This window comes from Euprymna scolopes, chromosome 46 (genome assembly GCF_053919585.1).
Source record: "Euprymna scolopes isolate OS-2025 chromosome 46, ASM5391958v1, whole genome shotgun sequence".
Taxonomy (NCBI): Eukaryota; Metazoa; Mollusca; class Cephalopoda; order Sepiida; family Sepiolidae; genus Euprymna; species Euprymna scolopes.
In genome coordinates, this window is record NC_136527.1 from 38,731,491 (window position 1) to 38,745,929 (window position 14,439).

Sequence of the window (14,439 nt, forward strand, 5' to 3'; positions counted from 1 at the left end):
GGCCGGACATTTTTTCTTTTAGAGTTTCCTCTGACTCGACAACGTTATTATTTTTTTTATATATATTATTTCATCTTAACTACGAACTTTGTTTATTTTCTTTACCCACATGTCCGACCCCCTTACTTCTAGCTGTGTTGTTCATTTCCTTACACATACGACTCCCCGTGCAGCCTTTTATAACTTCTCGATTCTTATCTTTTCTCTTTGTGTTATCAACAATGTTTATTGGTTTGTTTGTTTGTTTTGTTCCTTTCAGTTTTTTTTTTTTTTTTTTTTTTTTTTTTACCGTATCTGGGAGAGGTAGAGGAAGATTGAGTTGGTTTTTTTTTTTTCGTTTACAGTAATTAGTTATATGGGACAAATGGTTGTACTTAGTGTAGAATTTAGAAGTATACATATGTACACACACACACACACACACACACACACACACACATATAATCATAAATACAAAAAATAATTTTAAGTGAAAATAAATTTCGAAATCGAATAAATTAAAAGTAGTTTACTTAACAAAACAGTAGAGTTAAGTGCCAAGAAAAACTATTAAACTTCTTTTGGATTAAAAAACAACATATTTGTTTTAAAATATAAAAAAATTACAATAATTATAAAAGTTTTCTTTTTAAAATAGTTGTCTGTTTTGCATGTATTATGTCCCTTTAACAGTTATCTCCCTTGGCCGGACATTTTTCTTTTAGAGTTTCTTCTGAATCGAAACCGGCAGGTTGACCGGTGTTTCATTCCAGAGTCAGTTCCCTTTCTAGTCTCACATGTCTCTGTCCTTTATCTTCTGTTGTCCTTCGCCGTTTTTAGTCATCTCCGGTAAGAAACATTATATATCTCCTTCTTAAAGACACTTTTTAAAATACTTTTAACGTTATTTTTTTTTTAATATTATTTCATCTTAACTACGAATTTTGTTTATTATCTTTACTCATATGTCCGACCCCCTTACTTCTAGTTGTGTTGTTCATTTCCTTACGCATACTACTCACCATTAAGTCTTTATAACTTCTTGATTTTTATTTATTTTTTTATTATTTAATTCAGTTTTACAATATCTACTCTCAGTATGCGTGTGTTAATTAAAAGGATTAAAAATAAAAAATCGAACTTACTAGGGAAGAAAATAACTTCCGGTGAATGCTGAAAAAATATCCAGTAAATAAAACGTCGTTTAGTAAATCGTTATTTGTATTTTAAACTAAATATTTTATCGTGGTGTATTTTTTTTTTTTTTTTGTCATTTCATTTAACTTATATGAAAATGGATAATAAACTTCAAACTATTTTTGTTTTCTGCGAACTTGCTCTTCCGTTCGTCATCTTGAATTTATATTTTAAAGGTTTATTTATTGTTTTTGTCATTTCATTTAATTTAATATAAAAATGGATAATAAACTTTAAAATATCAATTACTGAATGAATTTTATTATTTCCTTTTCTTTAAAAACTAAGTTTTATTTTTATGGATACATGTGTCCAGTGACACCGATATGATGACTAAAATCGCAAATTAAAAATAACACATGAATTTCTGTTTGCTTTTTTTATATAAAAATAATGCATTGGAGATGTTAAGAATTAAAAAATACTTTTATTATTTCAGGAACATTACGATAAGCAGTATTCATTGAATATTTTCACAAAAAATTATATTAAAAAATATTTAATGTGGTTTTAATGATAAAAATTATCACAGAAATTTCGATTACATAGTTTAATAACCGTGTTTCTCTCATAGTGTAACACTCTGTTCATAAAAAATACATTTAATATTTCAGAAACTTTACAATAAGTAGTTTTCATTCAATATTTTCCAAAAATAATGTAATTTAAAAATTATTTAATGTGGTTTGGATAATAAAACAAAAATCACAACACATTCGGTTACATGGTTTAATGACCGTTTTTCTCTCAGAAAATAGTCACATTCATTTCAAGCAACGTGTGACACTCTATTCATAAAAATCAGTAATCTTAAACTTCATGCTATTCTTACGAGATCCTCATTTAACTAAGCCTGTATAATGAACACTCGTTACAAGAAACATTTATGTTGGAGCGATTTGAATTAATATTTCTAACATGTAAATGTTGTTATTTGGCATGAATACATTGATTTCGAGTTCTATTTCAAGTGTCGTTATTTTCTGGAGTTATTTTTATATTTTTATTTTATGTATGTGAGGATTACCTTGGTGGAAACCTTCTATTAATCGATTTCGTTAAATTTACCTTTAACGGTCCTACTTTTGACTTCAAGAGATTCCTGCAACCTCGGTCTTAAAAATTGATAGATCCCAATTATGAATGGGAAAACACAGAGTCACACATGTAGAAGTTAGTGACTCCACGGTCAGTTTTTACAAATTAGCATCACTTCTATGAGTTCTATGAGGTCAGAATTTAAAAAAAAATCGTAATACATCTTGTGCATTCATCTTAGTTTATTTTTAATCAGTTCATATGCGTGTTACGTTTGTACAGTGGTAACGTCACCAGCTTTGGATGTTACCGTTTTGATTTTGGTTTCGATTGTAGCTGATGACACCCAAATATGTTGTGTCTTGTTTTGGTTGTGTGAAGCTAGATCTGTCACTAAACTCTCGCTTTGAGATGAGCGGCTAATAAAGCTATCTTTTTTTTTTATTCCATATCTTAAACTTTACTTTATTACTTATCTTTGAAGCTGTCGTGAAAACATTTTTCATTATAAACTTATTTCATGTGTAATTTTTTCTAATACAGAAATTAAGTTTCGACTTTAATCTTTCAAAGACGATAAAAAAATAAAAATGTCTATAAAAATATGATAAGCCGGCTTTTTAAACGATGTTCACCTATCAGTTTCCGCCATTAAATTGTACGTACCATGCAACTAATTATAGAATTAATAAAAGTAAAACTTGTAATATGTTATCTCTCATGTAAATATTAAAATGTTAAATAAAATAATATTAATTTTATCCGTGATATTCACCAAATAGATCGGCTCTATTTTGAAATGATTTATTTTTTTATTTTTCTTCAATTTTGTTTTCTGCAAACTTTCTCTTCCGTTCGTCATCTTGAATGTTAAGTTGAGCTTGTAAAGTCAATCACATTTGAAAAATCGTTTCCCTTATAAAACAGATAAAGTTAATCGAAAGCAGATTATAAAACAAAAACGTAAGTATTACTACATGAATTTAGTATCGATTTTTGCGCATTTGCAGAATACGTTAAAAATGTAAGGGAAATAACTACATTTACTAAGCGAATAATCCTAATGAAAATGTAGATTTATTGTTGAAAATTTTTCGCTGTCGAATGTGTGGTGAATAATACATAGCTTACCTGAGTGTAGCTGCCGGAGGTGAGGATGGTCTTCCAACAATCAAGAAGAACAATAGCCTTGTGGTTATTTATGCTAATAGAGTAAGGTAAATTGTTATAAAAACCTTCCTCCTTTGTGAAGAGTCATCATTATTTTTTTTATGTTACTGTGGTTACAAGACCTGAGAAGAAGGTCGCGAAGAAGATTGTATTTTTTTCGCAACCTCACTTCAGGTTAGCTACTCTTAATTATATGACTTTTTTTTCCAACAATTTGTGAAAAAAATACACTAGTTCAACACAATTTCTTACAGAACTTTGAGTCATTAGTAACAGCAATTAGTGACAACTCTGGAAATTGTTCGATTACCCGTACAAGGATATGGAGACCTCTGATACTTCAACTGTGGCAGATTACAGGGAGCGACACCGTAACCAGATTTCCATTCTGAAGATGAAAATCAAGGGTAGGCTTCGTTTGTCCCGTGGCACAAAGATCACTCCTGCTGTATTTTCTGTATTCCACAGGGAAATTTTGGAATATATCAACGAAGTTGAAATCTCCATCTGCAAGTTGCAACTTTCCTGTGTCTCTGAAGAGAAAAGAGAGCTTATGGAGTCCGATTGGCTAAGTTACCAGCTGAATTTACGGAAGGAATTAGAAGATCTCTTACTCTTGTTACATCCTCCAGAGGCTAGTGGCTATTCGGAGCGACCTTCCCTTCCATATACGCCTGGACCTTCTACGGATAGAGCTAATTCATCATTCACTGTTAGACTTCCTCAAGTTCAAATCACTGGACCAACGTTCAGTGGTCGTGAAATGGAAAACGATAGAATGAGTTTTTACAATTTCTTATCTCGATTTGAAAACTGTGCAGCAGGCATGGCAAATGACGCAGAAAAGTTAAACTTTTTAAAATGCTCTCTGTCTGGGAGACCTCTGCTGCTGATTAATCACTTAAGTTGCATCAATACAAATTATCAGCAAGCACTGGCAGTATTAAAACGAGAATATTTAGATGTGAGTGACATCATTGATAAGATATTCCAAGATATTATTGATTTCTCCCTCAAGGGGGGAAGTTCTTATGAGGATCTTGGTAGTTTCATCTGCAGAACAGCTTCCATTCTGGAAGAACTGGCCAGCTCTCTCGATTGTGATTTCTCTGAGGATGGTTCTGCAGGGGCCCAATTAATGGCCAAAATACTTTTTTTGAAATTTCCGAGAGCATTGAAGGGAGAGCTTATTCAGTTATGTGGCTCTAGAATTCCTTCTCTGTCAGTTTTAATGCGAGACACTAGTGAGGCTATTAAACGCTTGCTAATTAAAGGCGGCGGGTTGCCTGGTTCTTCGGATATCCATCGAAACAATTCTCGGGTAACCGTTTCAAAATCTAGAGCCACTACAACCAGAGATGTTTCTTTCCGCATAGATTCAGATTGTCAGGCTCCTTCTGGTTACTCGAGTAAACTACCTCCTCTGATTTGTGTTACCTTCGGTCGAGGAGGAAGAACCATCTCTGTAAACTGCCTATTGGATACTGGCAGTGGCAGAACGTATTTGCCTGGTGATGTCTTGCACTCCTTGGGTTCCTTGAGTTCTGACGGTTTGAATTGTCATTTGAGGCTGACTACACTTCTCGGAGAATGTGAGCAAGTATACAGAGAGGTGAAATTGGATGTGGACTTGGGGTCTGGTCATGTGGGGCACTTTCCGGTACTGGTTTCCCACTCATTGGACCTATTCTTATATCTAAAAAATTGGCATTTGCTGTTGGAGAAGTTCAAGCGAACTGGATGTTCTCTGGCTGGGCAATTTGAATCTGGCACTGATGCGGTGGCTATAAGTGGAATTATGGGTCTGGATCTGGTGCAACATTTGGACCCCTTACAGTTGGTGCCTTGTTTGGGGGGTCGGGCTTTCTCTGTTCCTGCTGGTTTGCTTCCCTTTGGTGAGGTGGACACTTTTTTCTCTACTAAAAATAATGATGACTCTTCACAAAGGAGGAAGGTTTTTATAACAATTTACCTTACTCTATTAGCATAAATAACCACAAGGCTATTGTTATTCTTGATTGTTGGAAGACCATCCTCACCTCCGGCAGCTACACTCAGGTAAGCTATGTATTATTCACCACACTCTCCCAACAAAAGAAAAAAAAAAGAAAAGTGCATTTTATATATATATATATATATATATATATATATATATATATATATATATATATATATATCTTCATAAAAAAAACTAAGTTGGCGTGACCCTGCAGGGGGACTAACAGGTGCTAAAGTTGGTAATGTCTTATCCTTCACTGGAGCCACTCGTGCTTTGGCAAAGATCAATGCAGAATTGTTGTCCTGAACATAGTAGGCTGCATACTCTGGTGTGAATATGACAGGAGATATGTTGGACCTGTTGATGTCTTTTAGATCGAATAAGTTTGTCTTGATTGCAGACATCAGGAAAGCTTTCTTGATGGTTCGCCTTGCACTGGAGACAGACAAGAACAGGTTCTGTTTTTTGTGAAGGATGGTGATCGCCTTCGATGTTTCCGCTATGCCACGTTGATTTTCGGGTTCACCTCGAGTCCCTTTATATTGGGAAGTATCTTGAAGTTTCATGCAGCCCAATATCCCTTTGATGAATGTCGAGTTGCGATGGAGAACCAATTCTATGTCGACAACCTGGTGGTTACTGAGTCTGACCCAGCAAAGCTTGTAAGGCTGTATTCGCAGGTTAGGAGGCGGTTGCAGGAAGGTGGATTTGTGGTGCAGTCCTGTAACTCAAACTGCGACAGCCTTAGGGAGGAGATGAGGAAAGATGGTACATTGAGTACTCATGAGGCCGGATGGGAGATGGTGCTCGGGTACCGGTATGATCCTATTTCAGAAAAGCTCCGCACTGCTCCTGTTAAGTGTGATCCGAGTGAATCTACTAAGAGGTAAATCCTTTCGGAATCGGCAAAGGTATTTGATCCCTTATCTCTTTGCCTGCCTGTGACTATAAGGAGTAGGATTTTGGTGGGAGAATTATGGAAGCGAGGCGTGCAATGGGATGAGGAAGTCTCTCCAGAGTTTCAGTCTTGTTGGAGGAACCTAGCAGAAGACTTATCTAAATTGAGTGACATGCATTTCTGCAGACAGGCCCATGACGGGAACCGAACTGGAGAGTTATACCTGTTTTGTGACGCTTCTAAAGAAGCATATGGATTTGCAGCCTACTATGTTCAGGACAAAAATTCTGCATTGATCTTTGCCAAAGCACGAGTGGCTCCAGTGAAGGATAAGACATTACCAACTTTAGAACTAATGGCGGTATTTCTTGCTCTGAAGTGTTTGCCCACTACCTTGGTAGGATGCAAGGGTGTCCGCCCTTCTAGGTTGTGTGTGGTAACAGATGCACAAGTAGTACTGTCATGGATTTTATCAGAAACGATGACGAGTAAAAGCATCTTTGCTAGAAACAGGTTAAAGGATGTGCTGCTAATGAGCTTGGATTTGGAAACGAATTACGGCAACAGGCCGACCTTTAGGTATGTTTCTACCACCGAAAACCCGGCTGACTTGATCACTCGTGGATTAACGATAAGGAAGTTCCGAGACAACTTTGACTTTTGGTACCATGGCCCTTCTTGGTTGCACGATGGGGTCTTGACTTGGCCGGAGCAGGAGTTGCCCTGTCTTGATGATAGGGGCCAGCAGATTGTTCGTTCATCAACAAATTTTGCTGCAATTGTAGATGAGGAGTGTGCTTCGGTGATCTCCATGCAGCGGTTCTCTACGTTTACCCGTTTGTTGAGGGTAACTTCTTTAGTCTTCCGATTCATCGGCTTGATGAGGAAAAGGGAAGACAACTACAACAAGAAAGCCGCAATTTACTTAATAAAATGTTCTCAACAGCAGGAATTTATGGCTGAATTGAATTACCTGCGGAATCCTATGGTAAAGCCTGCACCTAATCGTGTTCGAGCACTAGATCTTTTTCTGGATGAGGAAGGGTTAATCCGCTCGCATGGACGGCTGGACAGGTCTTCTCAGTTTTCTTATGAAGTTAAGAATCCCTTGTTGCTGGGCAAGAATCATCACCTGACCCGACTTGTAATATTAGACTGCCATCATAAATGTTCCCATCTGGGTACAGGATCGACCTTAACGGAATTGAGATGTCGAGGATACTGGGTGCCTCAAGGGAGGCAGGCAGTCAAAAATGCCCTGAATTCCTGCACAAGGTGTAAAAGATACAATTCTAGGCCGGTGCTGCCTGAGAACATGGCCAATCTACCAACTTCTCGTGTCGAATTTGAGGTTCCTTATAGGAATACTGGAGTCATCATTATTTTTAGTAGGTTACTGTGGTTACAAGACCTGAGAAGAAGGTCGCGAAGAAGATTGTATTTTTTTCGCAACCTCACTTCAGGTTAGCTACTCTTAATTATATGACCTTTTTTTCCAACAAATGTTTTTGTTTTCAATACTGACTTAAACATAAAAATAACTTCTTTATTGCTTACAAAAAAATTATAAATTTCAAATGTTTTTTAACTATTTCACAAGGTTTAAGTATAAAATTTGTCTTTTGTTTTGTTTTTTCAGCGGATTATTATTTTATATATGCTTTAAAACTTGCAAAGAGAATTAGTTTTCATTTTTTCAAAAAGTCGGGATCATATTTCTATATAAATTTAATGTAAAATGATCACCCACTTTCTGGCCACATGGTGATAATTGGTTTTATTTTTTTTTGTTAACCTGAAATTGTTAATTGTTATTTATTTTCCACCTTAACAATCACCTTTAACATTACAACTTCGATAAGTTTTCAGGTATGCTGAAAACGAATATCACATTTAAATTTGCTGCAAACGAGTAAGTATCTGGATATTGATCAATGTAATTGTTTGTTATCAGTGGTGGCCAATTAAGTATTAACTTGCACATATAGAATTGGCTACCACCGATAACATAAGTAATTACATTCTTTAATATTTGGAAAACTAGTTGTTTGTGACAAATATATGTGCTCACTTACACATACACAAATGGACATCAATGATAACATAAGGAATGATACGTGTCTGTATACAGATGATACTTTATTTTTGTTCTTTAATGTCCTCGTATCCTTATTGAAAGAGGAAATCAAAATAAAAAACAAAAAATACTTTTTGCCAAAAAAATAAAGGCAAAAAATGACCCCCTCTCTACATGGCCATGAAGTAGGTGCTCATTCTAGGTTTAATTTGTATTTAAATTTGATCTCTCACTTTTTGAAATAGTAAATTTTTCATATCATAAAAACTATTTCTCTGCACCATTTTTGGAGTATATATTCGTTTTTAGCACCCTCAAAAACGTCACTAAAAAGGCATCATTTCTCGTCATTGGCATCATTTCTCGGATTAGCATGAGAAGAAGCTGATGATTTTTTGACATGTCCAAAATCATCAAAATGGTTTCTAGTTTCCTCCCAACAAAAAAAGTTCCCCTAAAATCATGAGAAACTAACAAAAATTCTTTATCTTTCCTCGCTCTGTTCACAGCCAACTTTCTGCATAGGTTAAATGGCTTTCTTCAAAAAGGAAGAACAAGAGAAGGAAAGAAAATTAAGAATATGCAATCAAAAATACAAATTGACTAATTCTCTTCGGTTCTAATTAAAATACATGACTACTTTTACAAAACGTTAAAACTGACACCCATTATAGGTATTGGTGGTCAGTCCTAGTGTGATATGATCACTGTTAAAATGGGCCAATTTCTATGCGATATTTTATTGATATTCTTAGCCAACTCAGATCAGCTCGTATGAATGAGGAAGACTTGATTGTCGGATTTTGCAGGGTTTGAGAGTCAGTATATTTGAAAACATACTCGAGTTATACTTGAGTTGACTTTAAACGTGTCATGTTGAGGAACTTGCTTTATATTAAGCTTAGGTGCACGTTATCTACGGTTTTCTCTGTGATCCGCCCAAACTGATGTCTGCCACTATCCAACTCAGAGCAGCCGTTACTTTGGGGTGATAAAATGATGTGCTCACATGTTGAGGTCCTACAATGCCTTCTTCATCGATTTGTTAACATTTTTGGGCCCACTGTCTCTTAACAACTAGAGTGGTGCCCCGAATCTGAGGAAAATTTAATCCAACAGCAGATGAACCACTGTTTCAGCCTTCTTGTAAGGGATTGCAAAAACCTCCGGCCAACCACTATACATATCAAAGAACATCACTATGTAAGGTAGGGGCCAGAAATATCCATTGCCAGTTTTGCAAAAGGAAAAGGAAGCAGATTGTACCCCTGCATTCAAGGTTTTTACTCGTTTATATTTCTCGTTTGGCATGGAATACATGAGTCATCACCATAAATGGTTTTGGTTCCATTTTAGACGATTTACCATTCTTCATCTGCATCTTTAAATCTAAAGATGTCCTTACCTGCCTCTTGTTTCCTAATTAAATCAAAACCCAATAACGTATGATGTTCGTGTGATACTGGTGAGCATTTAACCTTCACTTGTGCAATGCAGACTCTTTCTATTTTTGAAAAAAAAATGCTAAAAAGCATCATTAGAATGAGAAGAAGCTGATCATTTTCTGACATGTCCAAAATAATCAAAATGGTTTCTGGTTTCCACTCCACAAAAACTTCCCCTGAAACCATGAGAAAGTAATAAAAATTTCTTTCTCTTCCCTCACTTTTTCAACAGCCAACTTTATACATGCATATGTTAAATGACTTACTAAGTAAAGGGTTTCATTCAAAATTTTCTACATATTTCTTAGTTCAAGAAAAAGGTTCCAAGGTTTCACAAAATAGACCTGAATAAGATCGGAGGTAACAGAAACGTTGTGAAAATGACACTGAAGATAAGAACAATAGTCTGAAGAATCAAAATAATATGAATAATCAATCTTCATCTCTAAAATGAAGAAACGTAATTCTTTTTAATTAAATATTTGAACATAGAAACACATTCATTTTGTTGACTGACCAGTATTGCATAAAACTATACTAATTTTCTTTTTTTGAATTTCATTAATAAAAGATGTTTTGGATATTTTTAATAAAAATCAACATAATTCAAGTTAACCACATGAAATATAATTTTTTAAAATTTATTTTATATTTCCAGAATTTGCAAAAAATGAAAAGAAATTAATAAATGGACGAGAAGGAACTTACCTCATTGGTGATTTAAAATTATTCTTCATATGAATGTTCTAAAGTTACAAGTTACTATCATTGCATTACATAGCAAACATGGGAGACAAATCGCATTTTTGTAAAGTTTGTGGTTTTTCTTTTACACGGAAGTCAAATTTGTTGAGTCATATAAACAGACATACGGGAGATAAACCATATTATTGTGAAGTATGTGGTTCTTTTACACGGAAGTCACATTTGTTGCGTCATATGAACACACATACGGGAGAGAAACCACATTCTTGTGAAGTATGTGGTTCTTCTTTTACACGGAAGTCACATTTGTTGATTCATATGAAGACACATACGGGAGAAAAACAACATTCTTGTGAAGTGTGTGGTTCTTCTTTTGCACAGAAGTCAAATTTGTTGTGTCATATGAAAACACATACAGGAGAGAAACCACATTCTTGCAAAGTATGTGGCTCTCTATTTGCACAGAAGTCAAATTTGTTGACTCATATGAACACGCATACTGGAAACAAACCACATTTTTGTCAAGTCTGTGGTTCTTCTTTTGCAGATAAGTCGAATCTTTTGCGTCATATCCAAATACATACAGGAGTCAAACCACATTCTTGTGAAATATGTGGTTATTCTTTTGCACGGAAGTCAACTTTGACTAACCATATTAAAACACATACGGGAGACAAACCACATTCTTGTGAAGTATGTAGTTCCTCTTTTACACAGAAGTCGCATTTTTTGCGTCATATGAAAGCACATACAGGAGACAAACCACATTCTTGTGAAGTATGTGGTTCTTCTTTTACACATCAGTCAAGTTTGTTGTGTCATATGAAAACCCACACGGGAGAGAAACCGCATTCTTGTGAAGTATGTGGTTCTTCTTTTGCACATAAGTCAAATTTGTTGTGTCATATGAAAACACATACAGGAGACAACCCACATTTGTGTGAAGTATGTGGTTCTTCTTTTCTATATAAGTCACGTTTGTTGTGTCATATAAAAACGCATACAGGAGAGAAACCACATTCTTGTGAAGTATGTGGTTCTTCTTTTGCACAGAAGTCAAGTTTGTTGAGTCATATGAAAACGCATACGGGAGACAAACCACATTCTTGTGAAGTCTGTGGTTCCTTTTTTTCAGAGAAGTCAAGTTTGTTGCGTCATATAAAAACACATACAGGAGAGAAACCATATTCTTGTGAAGTATGTGGTTTTTCTTTTCTACGGAAATCACAGTTGGTGAGTCATATAAAAATACATACAGGAGATAAACCACATTCTTGTGAAGTATGTGGTTCTTCTTTTGCATGGAAGTCAAATTTGTTGAATCATATGAAAACACATACGGGAGACAAACCACATTCTTGTGAAGTATGTGGTTCTTCTTTTGCACAGAAGTCGCATTTGTTGCGTCATATGAAAACACATATGGGAGACAAACCACATTATTGTGAAGTATGAGGTTCTACTTGTGCACAGAAGTCAACTCTTTTGATTCACATGAATGCATATACGGGAGAAAAATATCCCCACTAGAAAAACTGTAAAAACCTGAATATTCAATGCAGTAGCAAATCCTAAGGACATGCAAACATGAAACAGTTGGAAATAAGTCATACACCCTTCACTATTACTATGAACTTCCTACAGCTACATACCTAGAAAATGTGGCTATTAAGCGTGACATTGTGATATGGGACAAGAAGGAGAATATGGCAAGCCTAGTTGAAGTAATCATTTCTAATGATGCTGGCCTTAACAGAGCAGAGAGGGAGAAAATAACAAAATATCAATGACTTATGTACGACATAAAAAGAAATTGGAATCTTACGAATGTATAAATCATATCATGTCATAGGATTTTAAAATATCTGGCCAATATGCCGAGTGAACCAAGTGTAAAATAAATACAAGCAATAGAAATGTGAGTATTTTGAAAACTTTAGGTGTCCCGAAAATGATAAAGTCATTTTTATTACCTTTTGTTTGTGTTGTAAGTCCAATATTTCACGAAAAATGGCTACATCAGGGTAGTTAGTCAGTTCGTAGTGTTTTTTTTCTTCATTTTGTTGATATAGAGGAAGTAATCCTGGAGAAGAAATTGAAAAGTACGAGCTGACGTTTTTGACGTGTGCGTTTGCGCCAGTTTCGAGCAGGAATATTAAATAAGAAAATAGTTGCACACTATTTGAAGACACTTGTTTTGAATAGAAATTTGAATGTTTAGAAAACTTTAGGTGTCAAGAAAATGATAATATCATTTTTATGTCCTTTTGTTGGTGTTGTAAGTCCAATATTTCGCTAAAAATATCTTCATCAGGGTAGTTAGTCAGTTCGTAGTTTTTTCCTCTATAACATATATAGAGAGAGTTAAATGCGACCTTCATGTAGGGAGCCCATTGATTTCTGAGAATTTCGACTGATCAAAATTGAAACAAAAGAGAGAAATGTATGAAAGATACTAACTGGTTTAATAAAAAATCTTTAGAAATATTTACACACAATTCCTAGAAAACCAAACTTGTGTAAAGAAACTTTCATTCTTTCAAGAAAAAACGTGAGAAACGAATATGATACTTTAATTATGTTAATAATTTTCTTTTTAAAACAAAGTTTTTATTCTCATGTAAATCTTCAAAACCATCCAAAAGAGCTGAGGTCATGTCTTAACAGTTTTTACTTTTATTTTTAAATTGAATATATTTCAATAAAACGACTATTTTATCTTGAGTTTTCATGTTTAAATATCTAATTCATGTGTTAGCCTTTTATCATTGTTATTTTCAAATATATATATGTTTATTGTGAAAGATTTTTTAAATACGATTGACGTTCAATAAGTAATGACCCTGACCTACTTCCGTTTGTCTGATCTAGTAGAAATTTTGCATATGCAATGATTTATATCCTCATGTGGTAAATTTCAACTCTGAACGAATTGTTGTTTTTGATTTCCAAGTGTTTGAAATTAGTTAAGTATGAAATGGAGCCTGTCAAGTGTAATGCAGTAATCAGTTGTCTTATTTGAAATCACGCTCACCACAGGAATCTCCTGATGAATTTAAAAGAAATTTCACATATTCTTTTAAAACGTTGCCATTGTGAATTCCAATATGTCATGAAATCTGTAACAGCAGCACCTAGATTTGGTTGCCATCCATCTGTCATGGATGAGGCAACTGTCAGCAATTTCGTGGCAACCATTTTTGAAGATCGAGGCTTAACTATTTGCAAGATCGACGAAAAGAACATGACTAGTGTAAGGTCTCTAGAAACTATCTGATGCATTCATGGGTTGCCGACAACTTTCCAAAAGCAAAACCACATTGATTACAATAATGTACCGAAGAAGTATTCAGTCTGTGTGTCTTAAACCTGTATCCACAATTTATAGGAGCTTATTACGCTTGAATTTTCAGAAAAAATATATGAAAGTTATCAAAATCAAGAGCCAAGACCAGATCAGGAAATATCCCCACTGCAAGATATCACTCTGATCCACAACACACATCGTTTGAAATCAGAAGCACATACATATATGAAATCCTTTCCCATGCACTTTGCATCACCTTGCACCATCCGATGTTCACCTCTTGAAGCCAAAAATTTGATTTTGAAAGGAAAGCAATTCAAGAAGATGCAGCTTGATGTTTTATGTAAAACATGCGAGAAATGTGTAATTCTGTGATGTTCTTATCTAGAAAAAATAATAACTGTGTCATTTTTCGGTGTTCTACTTATATTAAAAATTAGACTGTGGCATTATTATTTACTGTTGCAGCATCAGGATATCGAAAAAAATCAACAATAATAAAGTGATTAGCCATATCAACTGTGATAAGGCCACAGTTTCGGTTTGAGTGGCTTGAAGATAAGGAGTTAGTCTGGAGTTGGCGCCTGTTCAACTACGGCTCCAGCTTGCCAAGTTTTTTTTCAC

At 34.9% G+C, this 14,439-nt stretch overlaps 1 long non-coding RNA gene across 1 annotated transcript; it reads left to right on the top strand.

Annotated features, from left to right (window-relative positions):
* Positions 1-227: 227 nt before the first annotated feature.
* Positions 228-13,232, top strand: LOC145270691 (uncharacterized). Its single transcript, XR_013865516.1, has 2 exons — positions 228-828; positions 10,462-13,232. It is a non-coding gene; the product is annotated as an uncharacterized LOC145270691 (long non-coding RNA).
* Positions 13,233-14,439: the final 1,207 nt, after the last annotated feature.